Raw genomic sequence first — 13,885 nt, forward strand, 5'->3', positions numbered from 1 at the left:
CATAATTAATTATTCTTTTCTGGGCAGTGGGTTGGCCTTGGACGGCTTGAGCAGAGCAGATGAATATATTATCGAACTACCCAAAGTCAGGGGTCGCTCTCTGTGGATGCTGGCTTGGACGGCTAAGATTGAAGGTCAGGAAAATGCAAGGAAGCTTGGGGAAAGAGGCGTGAAAAGAGAGGGAAGAGGCGAGCACAATGTCCAATAAAAAAAGACAAAGAAAAAAGAAGAAAAATACAAGTCTTGTGAAGGGGAACATTGAGAATAAAAGTCAATTCGAGTCCTTCATTTTTTATTAAAAAAAATAGAGGGGTAAATTAATTATTAGGTATAAGTTCGGGGATAATTTGATGAAATACCCTACATAATAAAAGCATCGACATGATCAATTTGCCCTCATTTTTAGGACTCGAATGTTAAAAATATGACGACAAATTATAAACAGAGGGGTGAGACCCACCCCCTCCACCTCCGCCTCTCCCTCTTGCCCGCTACCCTCCCAATGTTAGACAAAGTTTATTGTTCGGTTCATTTTTACACATGATTTTTCATGTTATTCACCAACTATTTTGAGTTAGTTCTTAACATTTTATAGCTTTTTACTTCCTCTTTGTGTTTTCTTAGATTTTACCTTGGTTGGAATGAAAATGAGCTAAAAGTGCATTATTGGTTATAAATTCTGTTTTTGTTCATTTTCGTAGGTCAACTTCTTGGCCTGGGATCAACATGCTCTGGTGCTCGGATGAGGTGAAGATCTTCATGAAACTTGTTCCAATGGATGTTAACTACAACATATCCAAATTTGAGCTCCATTGGACAAGTATTGCCTATCCAACGAATCTAGCATGTTACCACAGCTCTGGAAATCCGAAGTAGTCCAGCTTTTACCTCCAATGTGTCACTTGATTCTTCTTGTTACCATAACACTTGGTAACAAGAATTTACCTTAGTGAAAGAGATATTTTCTGAGGCAAATAGCATTTTTTTCAAGGACAAGGTTTCATCATGGCAAAGGGGACAAGAGCAAAGGCTTTAACTAAAGCATGAGTTTTATATTATATCTATGAGCTGGAATTGATGGGCAAAAGGCACATGGGAGTGCAATATGAAGTTGAAGAGGTTTTTGAACGTGGGTAACCATACCATGCTATTATTCTACACATTGGGAGCAGATTTGGGAGAGCTTGGAGCTAGGAGAAAGCCAAGGTGCAGCCAAGCAAAGTGGAGAAGAAAGCTTCCACCATTGAAGACCTTGAAGCTTTCACCATTTTCTCAAAATCTGTAAACTCTTTCTAGTTATATTTCGAATTTGTGTTTGAAATGATTATGAGCTATGTTGCACCGACACGCCAAATTACTGGAGTGTCGGAGTGTCTGATACGCCGACACGGCGACACGCCTCCGACACGGCTCCGACACGCCTCCGACACGGTCAATGGCTGGGACCTGGTCAAGATACGCCGCTGACACGGTCAAGACACGGCTCCGACACAGTCAAGACACGGCAGGGAAGAAAACAAGACAGCGATGATTGAAGGGAGTCCAAGCTACCTCAAGTCTGGAAGAAAACAAGACAGCGAACTCGACCCCTGAACTGGTGAAAGAGTTTGTTGAAAATAAAAGGAAAACAGAAGCAGCTTATCCAGTCATGATAGAAGTAAACATCCAGAGATCATCTCAGCAAGTTAATTCAAGCCAGGCGCCAGAGAGAAAAGATAAGAATCTTAAAGATACCCTTAAAAATGGGGAGAAAGAAACTGAAAGGTTGAAAAGAGAAAGAGAGCTCGAAAATGATCGCCTTAGAAAGATAGAGGAAGAAAGAGAAAGAGAACGGGAAAGAGAAAAGGATAGGATGGCTGTTGACAGAGCAACACTTGAAGCTCGTGAATGGGCATATGGGGAAGTTCGTGAGAGGGCAGAAAGGGCTGCTGTGGAGAGAGCAACAACTGAAGCTCGACAAAGAGCAATGGCATAGGCTCGTGAAAGATTAGAGAAGGCATGCACAGAGGCCAGGGAGAAGTCAATAGCAGGGAAGGCAGCTATGGAGGCCAGGCTTAAGGCAGAGCGTGCTGTGTTGAATATTGGCTCAAATATTATTTTGTTTATTATCTCTGTTGTGTTGCATGTCGTCCACTTGGGGAAAGGAATGAATGATATCTAAAGTCAGCTTTTGTCAAAAGGAAGGGAACAAAAGCCACGTGAAGCAAGGTGCATATTAATTGCAAGAGGGCTGCTTTTGAGGCAAGAGAACGAGTGCAAAGATCTGTTTCTGATAAGTTTATGCTGGTATGTGATTTATTTTGTTTTATGAAATTATGTGACCTTGAAATATTGATAATTAATTATTATTTTAAGATTTTCGATATCGCCGTGTCGCCGTGTCCTACTTTTTTGAGATTTTTCGTGTCGTCGTGTCGCCGTGTCGCGTTCCCGTGTCCCCGTACCCGTGTCCGTGCAACATAGATTATGAGGAACTAAACTCCATAGCTAGGGCTTAGGTTGAAGCCCTAAACATGATTACCTTATTGTTTTGATGCTTGAGTGTATGAATTTCTAGATATTGTTGATGAATTCCAATTCACCAAATTAATCTATCCTTGATGTGTGTTTTTCCTTGGTTGGCCATCTTTGAAAGCATGCTTCTTGAGATTGTTGGGATTATGTGTATCTTTATGTTATCCTAAGCAATAAATGGATGAAGTAAGAATCATTCATGTGAATTGGTTTCTTGAATACTTAATGTAAACACCATGCTATTAGGATTCTTGTGATGTTCATATTCTCTTCGAACTTAATGGGTTTTCCTTGTAATTGAATCGAAGTACGAACCATACCTAGGTTCGGTTATGGGGAGGGCACAAGTATTGTAGCACGAACCATGCACTTTACGTATATTAGAGAGAATCAATGCGTCTTGAGCCACGACCCATGGTCTTGATTGCGAACATCTTCATCAACACGTTTAGAGTTCATCACTTGAGTATTCATGAACATGGGTAGAATTGTTTAGGGTGGATTCCGAAACCCTAGTGTTTGTTACATTTTAATTCCACATTTTGATAATTCATCTATACCATTCTCATTTAAATTCAAAGTCCATTTACTTTCATGCAATAGAAATAGGTCACTTGAACCAAATCAACCCCCCCCCCCCCCAATGTGTGTGTGAGTTGTGTGTCTTATTTACTGAATTTTATTTGTTTCCGTAACTTTTTTTGACTTTTGGTCCCCGTTTTGTTCTTCCATTTTCTGTGCTGAATCCAACCGTATAAAGAACGTGAATTTTGGACATACGGTTGGAAAGTTATATGTCAAAAACTGGACAGAGGTCGAAACTGAAAAACAGAGAAAACGATTCTGTGCAAAAACGACCAGTCGCTAGTGTCTCACGACCGGTCGCTCATCACGCAAAATTGAAGTTTCATCTCTGTGCCAAAACGACCGGTTGCTTTTACCTCACGACCGGTCGCCAGACACTATTCCTGCACTATTCATTGCACTGTTCATAGGTGATAAAGTGGTGATAAAATGGTGATAGAAAATGCTGTTTGTGTTTTTCTTTAGTTTTCTTGTGTTGTTTCATTTCTTTTACACTTCTTTACTCATTTTTAGTTTCCATTTTGCATTTGTGCATTTGTGGTGTGTCAAATAGGTGTTCTTTACGTACTCAAATTAGAACTTATAGGAAGCCGACAAGTTCTTCGTGGGATCGACCCCATACTTACATAATCTATACTTCATTAGATTCGTGCACTTGTGGGTATTTTTAATTGGTTGTTTGCACATTAATTTGTGTCCTTTTAGGAATGCAACACTTATCCACGTGTTCTAATTCAAAGTCTGTAGCAGCTGTGGAGTAGGAGTCCTAGTCTGTGTGGACTTCCTTAGATGTAATCTGATATGCTTTTCTATTTGTGTTTCAAACTATAGTTTTGTTTCCCACTTATTTTGGGATAAGATGTAATCTCTGTAACTGATATGTTGAGTTGAGAATATAAATTGTTGTTCCATCGTGTTGATGGATACAAGCTGATCAAACTTTCCTGAGCTTTCTATTGTTTTACATGGTATCAAGAGCCTTCAGTCTCACGACTTGAATTATTATTATTTTCTCTCCACACTTGCCTCACACTCATGGCCACCAACGATTCCCAAACCGCCACCAACAATTCCCAAACCAGCAATGCTGTTCCTGCTCCTTCCATACCCTTCATTGTCAACGTCAAACTGGATCGTTCTAACTATCCATTATGGCTAGCTCAGATCGTTCCTCTTTTGAAAAGTCGGGATCTTATGTTGTTTGTTGATGGCACCAGTGAATGTCCTCCTAAGAATGTTGCTGGGAGTACTACTGTGAATCCCGCATACACCACCTGGGTTCAACCAGATCAACTGATCCTTAGTTGGATCAATAGCTCTTTGACTCCATCTGTTCTTTCTACTGTGTCGAGGAATCAGACTTCTCGCACAACTTGGCAAGCTTTGGAGCACAGATATGCCTCTGCTTCTCAGAACAGAATCTTGCACTTACATAATGAGTTGCTTCGAACCATGAAAGGTGATTTCTCTGTGAGTGATTATCTTGATCGCATGAATGCTATTCGTGACAACCTGGCGCTTTCTGGAATGCCAGTGGATGATGATGAACTTGTCCAGATTATTATGAATAATCTCGAACCAGCCTATGACATGATCGTGAGTGCAATGCAAGCTCGTGACAATCCAATCACATATGACACTCTTGAAGCTCTTCTTCTAATTGCTGAACGACGAATGACTGAGCAAACTGTTCCTATGCCAGAGAATGGACCTACGGCTTTTGTTGCTGCTCGTGGACGTGGTAGTTCTCGAGAACGTGGGCGTGGTGCTGCACCGTCCACTCGTGGAGGTTTTCCCAATCAAAGAGGTGGTGTCTCTCGCGGTACTTTCTCTACTCAACGTACTGCAGCCAATTTGGGAAAGTCCTTTGCATCGGCTACTCCAAGAATTGTCTGTCAGATTTGTGGCAAAGCTGGCCATCCAGCTGTTGATTGTTTCCAACGCATGAACATGGCATATGAGGGTAGAATTCCAGCCAAGTGTCTTACTGCCATGGCCACATCTCCTACCACTCTCACTTGTTAATCTAACGGCAGCTGGCTGTTTCATACTGGTGCAAACACACACATCACTCCAGACCTGCAAAATCTTGTGAATCCAAAAGAAATATATTGGTAATGATCAGGTTGGAGGTGTAGTTAATGCTTCTAGGTTACATATTTCTCACTTTGGCTCCAATTCTATTGACATTAATTCTTGCTAATTTCACCTCAATGACATACTACACTGTCCTTCTGCCTCCACAAACTTAATTTATGTTCATCGCTTTACCTCCGATAACCATTGTTACATTCTAATGTTCCCTAATCGCTTTGTTGTGAAGGACCTCAAGACTCGGAAGACGCTTTTCCAAGGGAGATGTGAGAATGAATTATATCCATTACATGATGGCCATGGACTATCCAATAAATCTTTTTCAGCATTCATAGGCACAAGGGTCACCGCACAGTAGTGGCATTTTCGGCTTGGTCATCTAGCTAGTGCAGTTGTTGGATTTTTAATTTCAAATAAACAAGTGCCAATTAGTGGCACCTCTGCTGTAAGTTTCTGTCATTCCTGTACTTTAGGCAAGAGTACTAAATTGCCATTTAGTTTGTCAAGTTCAGTTTCGAGTTTTCCCTTAGAACTTGTACACTCTGATGTTTGGAGTTCTCCAATTGTTTCAGTCCAAGGTTATCGTTATTATTTGCTCTTCGTAGATGATTTCTCTAGATATTCTTGGATCTTTCCCATGAAATATAAGCATGAAGTTTTTGATATTTTCATTCGGTTTAAGAAATGTGTTAAATACCACCATTCAATCCTTATAGTGTGATGAAGGACAAGAGTATACCAAACATGCATTTCAAAAATACCTTGCTGATCATGGCATAGTCCAACGTTTTTCATGTCCTAAACATCCTGAGCAAAATGGGTTAGCAGAAAGAAAACATAGGCATCTTGTTGAAACTGGTATAGTCCTTCTCTCTCATGCGTCTGTCCCCACTTCCTATTGGTTTGATGCGTTCCAAACTGCCACATATATCATAAATTGTTTGCCTACTAGGGTGCTGTCTAATAAGTCTCCTTTTCAAGCACTATTTCTTAAAACTCCTACTTATGATATGTTTAAGGTTTTTGGCTGTTCCTGTTTTCCAGGGTTGACTCCGTATACTACAAATAAACTTCAAAATAAGTCCAAATCATGTGTCTTTCTAGGATATTCGCTGAATCATCAAGGTTATAAGTGCTTGGATTTGTTCACGAGACGAATTTATGTGTCTCGCCATGTCCTATTCGATGAGGACTCGTTTCCATTCAAGGATCTCACATCTTCTAAGGGGGGCGGCTTCTCTTCAGGTAATTCTGTTTGTGCCTAATAAATCACGGCCATGAACTGGCCGAAGGAGCCCCTTTTCTCGGCTTTAACATTTGCTCGTAAAACTAAAGCGCAACGTTTCACAGAGATACTTGGCTTCCCTGAAGACAAAGGAAAAATGCTAAGGCATGATCATCTCGGCCTCGATTATGAGCCGAGGCCGAGGCCGAGCAAAATCACGGCTAGAGATATTAAAATCAGATCACCACGTGATAACGGGGCCCCATGCTTCATTTAATGAAGTAGTGCCTCTGATTATTGCAGCAAACCCACTGGCCACGAATAAACATTTAATGCACGAGAAGGTGGGAAGTGACTGAAGTCAGGATTTGGTGATGGGAATCAGAGTGATTAGACACAGACATTCTCACAAGAATTCTTGCAGCTTGAGAGATTAGGTCACCAGCTATCAGAAAAATAAATGCGTCTCCACGGCCAGAAGCTCAGAACCCACGATCAAAGGCGGTGGCCGAGATTCACCGGGATTCATGGGGTCACATGTTGCTTCGATTCAGCTGCACCAAAATGGATTCAGCTGCATCCTCAACTTGTGATACTCGCAAGTGCACGAGCCGTTAGGTAGTATAGCATATGTAAGTGCGAGGTCGATCCCACGAGGATTGGTGATTGAATGATCCAATTTGTTTCCCCTACACAAAATAGAAATGAAAAAGAAAATAAATAAAACAAGAAAAAAGGAAATAACTCAAGCAAATAAGTTCCCAAGTTCAATTAGATTAACGGATTGATTCTAGCTAAAGTATGATTAAGCCATGGTGTTTGGTCATAACCTTGTGTTCCTAATTCCCTAATTTGATCATTTGTTGTCTAACCTAAAATTAAGCATTAGGAACCCATTAAGCATAGAAGAACAATTTAAACAACCAAGCATGTATCTAATCCCTGTTGTCGAATGTCCATACATACTCTTCCTATTCATAGTTCAATTCGAATTAAAGCATGGTGTCTACTCTTAATTCAAACCAAGATAGCTAACATGCAAGCCTAAATGGTGATCAATCATTCAAACTAGCATATTAACTTATAAGCATAATGAATAAGAACAAAAATCATAATTGAAACTTGGAAACTAATTAAACTTGAATACTTAAGAAAGAATGTACATTACAAATAAAAGTAAAGTGGAACTAAGAAAACTTGAAGGAAAATTTAGTAAACTCATTTTGTTACAACAATTTACAACTTGAAAGGAAACTAAGAGAATTTGAGGGAGAGAAGGGAAGGGAGCTCTAGAGAAGTGTTTGAGAGCTCCCCCCCTTGGGGTGTGATTTATGAAGCTTAAAGGCTTCTCTATTTATAGGGCTAAGAGGGAGGAACATCAATGATGAAATCCAACACCACCATTCCTTATTTAATACAACCCATAACTCCTACTTCATCTTGTCTATGTTAGTGTGGTTGGAATCAATCCCATCCCATACTTCTTTTGCTACACCTCAAGCTTTCTTCACATGGGTGCAAAGGTGATCAATTGTGGCGGCCTTTTGCTGCCAACCCATGTGGTCTTCTTTTGGTTGTTGAACAAAAACGAGTTTTCTGAACCAGTCTTGGTGTAGGAAGGCCAGAGGTTTCCAAATTTATCCAATGGGGCTCAAATTTGGATATGTTATACTAGACACCCATTGGAACAACTTCTATGAAGAAAATATTCCCATTGGAGCAGTAGAAGTGTACGTTTTGGCCACTGCAAGTTGGCTGCCGAAACAGGGACTGGAATTGACTTCATTTTATTTCTTTTCTTTCTTTTGCTTCACATGCATGCACATGCTTTCTCTTTAATAGCTCCATCATGTACCAACTTGCTCCTTTAGAATTTCATAGCTTGAATGCCTCCCTACTTCACTCATTATGTTGGGTACAAAGTCAGTTATAGCTAGGGTAAGGCACATGGCAAAAAAGCTGGCAGCTGCAAATCCTGCTGAGCAAGGTTGAGTGTTGGACGGGCTAAGCACTCCACATATGTCCAATTGGGCTGAAATTTGGATATGTTGTACTAGACACCCATTGGAACAAGTTTCATGAAGATCATCACCTTATTCGAGCCCCATAGCATGCTCATCCAAGGCCAAGAAGTTGACCTACGAAACTGGGCTGGCAAGGAGTTGTAGCCAAATTGAGTTTGTCTTTAAGCTCTTCTTCCATTCACCCAAATAAGGCCTTAACATGCATGGATTGCATCATTTCCTATCCAAAGTCATCATTGTTACCTAAAGCTCAATGAACTGAAACATAAACACAAAAAGGATTAAAAGCACAAGTTTAACTCAAAAACATAACCAAATCATAAGCTAGAAGGGTACAAAATAATATATAAATATGCACCGATCATCACACCACCATACTTCACGATCTCAAATGTCGATTAGACTACCCACTTGCTCTAATCAGACTTCACTATGCAGGATTTCAAGCCTCGATTACTCCTCCAAGGACTCTTCCTATAAATACAAGGCTCAAGATACATTCAAAGGGTTCAAACACCAAACCAAATCCTCCCACGGAGCAACTTATATTTTCCTGTAATGCACTTTCAATATTTTACTTGCTTTCCTAGGAGTAGTGTTAGTTTGTAAGGAAAATTCATTCATCAATATATCATACGACCCTTGATTTTCAAAGCGCCGGAGCACCATCCTTGTTATTCGCTCATTCACCCCATATATCATACGACCGCCGCTCACTAAGCGGCTCGCCGGAGCACCGCCCTAAACCCACCATCGACACCACCACTAAACGGCCTTGTAGCTCAGGCCGTGAACCTGACGGCCGAGATTAGTTCCTCTCTAGGCCGCAATCGTTTGATTAAAAGTCAAGTCCAAACAGGCGCACCATTTCACCACTTCCATCCAAACCACATCTCGACGCACGGTAGACCGTGCTGGCACGCTCGCGCTTAACCGCACCGCACCCAAAAGCAGGAAGCCGCGTGTCAACGCATATCCCCTCGGCCCGGAACTCCAGGCCGTGAGATCTGCGCGGCAGACAAATTCTAATCCTGATGCTTTATTTGTTTTTCATGAGTCTACTAATGAGGTTGTTGTTCCACGACTGTGTCAACCATCTCCACCAATAAATATTTCACCCACCACCCAAATTTCTCAAGACACCCAACCCCTTGCCTCTTCCACTCCTCAAGCTTCTCCACCGGATCCCATTGTTCCTGTTGTAGTGTAGGACTCTGTCCCTCAAAATCCAAGTGAACCAGTACTTGCAGGTAGTGTTTCTTCTATGGCTGATACGACATCATTACAACATGCACCCCCTGTGCAGTCACGTATGGTGACTCAGTCTCAGCTTGGTGTGTGCAAGCCTAATCCCAAGTATGCCCTGAATGCAACAATTGATGCTACAGACCATGAACCCACATGCTATAGTCAAGCAGTAAAATCTAAAAAATGGAGGCAAGCCATGAGTCAATAATTTAGCACCTTACAACGCAATGGAACCTGGTCTCTTGTGCCATATGAATCTCACATGAACTTGTTGCCAAATAAATGGGTTTTTAAGATTAAAAGAAAATCATATGGCTCGATTGAGAGGTACAAAGCCAGGTTAGTTGCAAATGGATTTCATCAGAAGGAAGGCATTGATTATAATGAGACCTTTAGTCTAGTTGTGCAACATAGTACTATTTGTCTAGTTCTGAGTTTGGCAGTCTCAAAAAAATGGCCAGTGCGACAACTAGACGTACAGAATTCATTCTTGCATGGTTTTCTCACCGAAGACATGTATATGCGACAACTTGCTGGCTTTATTGATTCTCAGCTTCCTCAACATGTGTGCAAGCTGCAACGCAGCCTCTATGGGTTGAAACAAGCGCCCAAAGCTTGGTTTCAACGGTTTTCTGACTATTTACTTGAACTTGGTTTCCAAGAATCAAAGTGTGATTATTCTTTGTTTGTCTACAATCACCATGGCGTCTATTTGATTCTATTAATATATGTTGATGATATTTTAGTGACAGGAAATGACCAAACACATGTTTCTACACTTATTAGACAACTTGACTCTTCATTTTGCATGAAGGATTTGGGACCATTACACTATTTCTTGGGAATATAAGTTGATTACAGTGGCGACTCCATGCATTTGACGCAATCTAAGTATGTCTTGGACTTGCTCTCTCACACAAAATTTACAGATGCAAAGCCTATTTCAACGCCCACCACAAGTGGTCAGAAGCTAAATGCTCTTGATGGTGAGTCCTACTCTGATCCAGCTTTCTATCGAAGTGTTGTCGGTGCCTTGCAGTACCTTACGATCACACGGCCTGATCTTTCTTATCCGGTCAACCAAGTCTGTCTGTTCATGCAGAATCCTATGACTACTCACTGGTCTGCTGTGAAAAGGATCCTCCGGTATTTGAAGCATACCTTTGATCATGGTTTAGTGTATCGGCATGGTGATCTGCAACTGCGTGCCTTTTCTGATGCGGACTATGCAGGGAATCCAAATTCACGACATTCCACAGGTGGTTTCTGTGTCTATTTGGGCAAGAATTTAGTTTCATGGAGTTCTAAGAAGCACAAGACAGTGTCACGGTCTAGCACATAGGCTGAATATAGGCAACTTGCGTATACCGTTGCTGAACTTTCTTGGTTTCGTTCTTTGTTTCAGGACTTAAAAATTCGCTTATCTCCTCCCCAGATTTGGTGTGATAATGTGTCCTCTCTTGCCATGGCTTCTAATCCTGTGTTTCATTCTCGAACCAAACATTTAGAAGTTGATTATCACTATGTTCGAGAGAAGGTAGTTTGGGGAGAATTGCTTATTCATTTTGCTTGTTCACAAGATCAGATTGCTAATCTGTTTACCAAAGGATTGTCTAATGTGCTGTTCAAATACCTGGTGTCCAAGCTTCCTGTCGTTTCTCGTCCTGTCAGCTTGCGGGGGGATGTTAGACAAAGCTTATCCACGTGTTCTAATTCAAAGTCTGTAGCAGCTGTGGAGTAGGAGTCCTAGTCTGTGTGGACTTCCTTAGTTGTAATATGATATGCTTTTCTATTTGTATTTCAAACTATAGTTTTGGCTCCCACTTATTTTGGGATAAGATGTAATCTCTGTAACTGATATGTTGAGTTGAGAATATAAATTGTTGTTCCATCGTGTTGATGGATACAAGCTGATCAAACTTTCCTGAGCTTTCTATTGTTTTACACCCACAACCACCATACACACACATACTCTCTCTCTCTCTCTCTCTCTCTCTCTCTGCGCGACCCAATACCCATTTGTGACTCCCCAGCCATATCCACCCTCGTTAGCTCTTCGCACCCACCGACCCTGCGACCCTGCAACCCATTGGTGCAATTTTCATGGGTCTATTCGAGAGAGAGAGGGGTTTAAGGAAGGGGCTTTAGGTTTCAAACAATCCAGATTTGAAGTGGGGAGTGGAGGTTGGTCGGAGATCAAGATAGAGGGTGGTGATGGTGGACATTGGGTTGCGATGCTGGTAGGGTTCGGATCTAGGGCGGGGAATGGGGTTGTCACTGCCTGCTAGGATTTCAATCGAGAATTTGGGTGATGCTTTGTTTTATTAGTTGTTGTTGAAGCAGCAGAGGATTTGGGTAGAGCTAGAAGGTCCAACAAAAAAAAATTGAACATGTTTGCAGAGAGAGAGCATTGGAATGGCTGAGCTGGGGATGGGGAGTTATTGTTCTGGGTCAGTGAGATGAGGGGTTGGCTGTGGTGATTGGGTGTGTAGGTTTAGGAAGAAGAAAATAACGATAGCATATAGCGAGTAAGAGAATCATTGCAGCTCTTCTAGGTGGTCAAGTTGTCCTCGAAGATCTTCCTGATAGACTCAGACTACTGAGAAGAATATTGAAGTCAATCTGAGACATGAAGATATGCGAGGTTCAGCAAAAGTGATGGAATTCATATGGGGAGATGATCCTGACCTGGAACTGACAGAACCTCCACCTGGTATTGGTAATATGTTGGTTCTCTCCTTTAGAGCAGCAACAATTGTTAATCAAATCTCAGTTACGGCTGCGGGGAGGTTTTTTATTTTTATTTTTAATTTCTCCTTTCTTTAATTTTTTCCAATGATTTAGATGAAATGTTGGATATAGACAGCAGGTGGATATTGAGAATAAAAGTTAGTTCGAATCCTTAATTTTCTAAAGAAAAAGGTCAATGGGTAAATTAATAATTAGGTACAAGTTCAGGGGTAATTTGATGAAATACCCTTTTATGTACGATATGTTTTGTTTATTGCCTCAATAAGTTATGCTGCTAACTGTAGCTAATTTTGTATTCCTTTCGGCCGAATGCTCTCTAGTCTCTAGGATGTTTTGACTTTTTGCTGAAAAGATTTTTTCTGTTAGTTTATGGGAGAAGAGGTTTAGGAAATTGTTGGTTTTAGTGTTTAGGACAATAGCTTGACTATGAATATAGAACTTTTGAAAGAGTAACAAAGTAATTTTATTTGAATGGAGGAGAAAAGAGAAAAGCGCTTATGTATTTTGATAGGATTTTTAGTACCTGCGCAAACAGGGTTAAAATCACTTAAAATACTTGCAAGAATACAAGGTAATTGTAGTTTAAATGCTCATGCAAGGTCGTTGTCCCCAAAGATTGTTTGACTAATTTGTAATTAAACTAATTCTCAGTTAATAATTAAGATAGATTTTATCAAAGTGTTGAAATTTATGAATTTGAAAAGATTAAATTAACAATAAAAGAAATTGGAAAGTTGGGAAATTGAAGAAAAGCAAATTTTAAAAACCAATTTATAAAAGCACTAGGGTTTCACCGTCACCTAGCAATCCTATGAATTTTTACCAATTACTTATGATTTGCACATGCCACTTTGAAGGTTAGGTTTTCCTAATTTATATTCTACTTGGAGCCTCCAACATAGAACGTATATCTAACATGCAACCCGTCCGGACGTTCGGATCAAATATGAACATGAAAGACTCATTAAGTTTTGTGAAAACCCTTTGAAAAACCATGCAACCCTTAAGACGTGGTGTTCATCTTAAGTGAAATTACAATTATTAACCACAAGAAGCCAGCGTCAATTCCAGGGAACCTTCCGACCAAAATTGCATCCAATTACTTTTCTAAAGATCATAATGGTGATCAAGCATTAGGACAATTAGATAATTTAAAACAGTGATTAACAATTCAAAGTATGCATGCAATCAATCATAAGCAATTAAATAAAAATCACATATTCATGTTAAGGTTCAAGGCTTCACCCTAGCAAAGAGAATTAGTTACGCATAATTATAACTAAAGCCCAAGAAAATATCATTCCCATGAATAAGAATAAAAACATCTTGAAGTAGAAGTTCTTCAAAAACCCTAGCAAAAGTCGCGTTCCAAAAGCCAAAAGAGAGATCCTAAAATTCCCTGAAACATAACTTAAATACCTCCTAAAACCCAGCTGCCCAATCT

The sequence above is a fragment of the Prunus avium genome, chromosome 1 (genome assembly GCF_965620075.1).
Source record: "Prunus avium chromosome 1, drPruAviu1.hap1.1, whole genome shotgun sequence".
Classification (NCBI taxonomy): Eukaryota; Viridiplantae; Streptophyta; class Magnoliopsida; order Rosales; family Rosaceae; genus Prunus; species Prunus avium.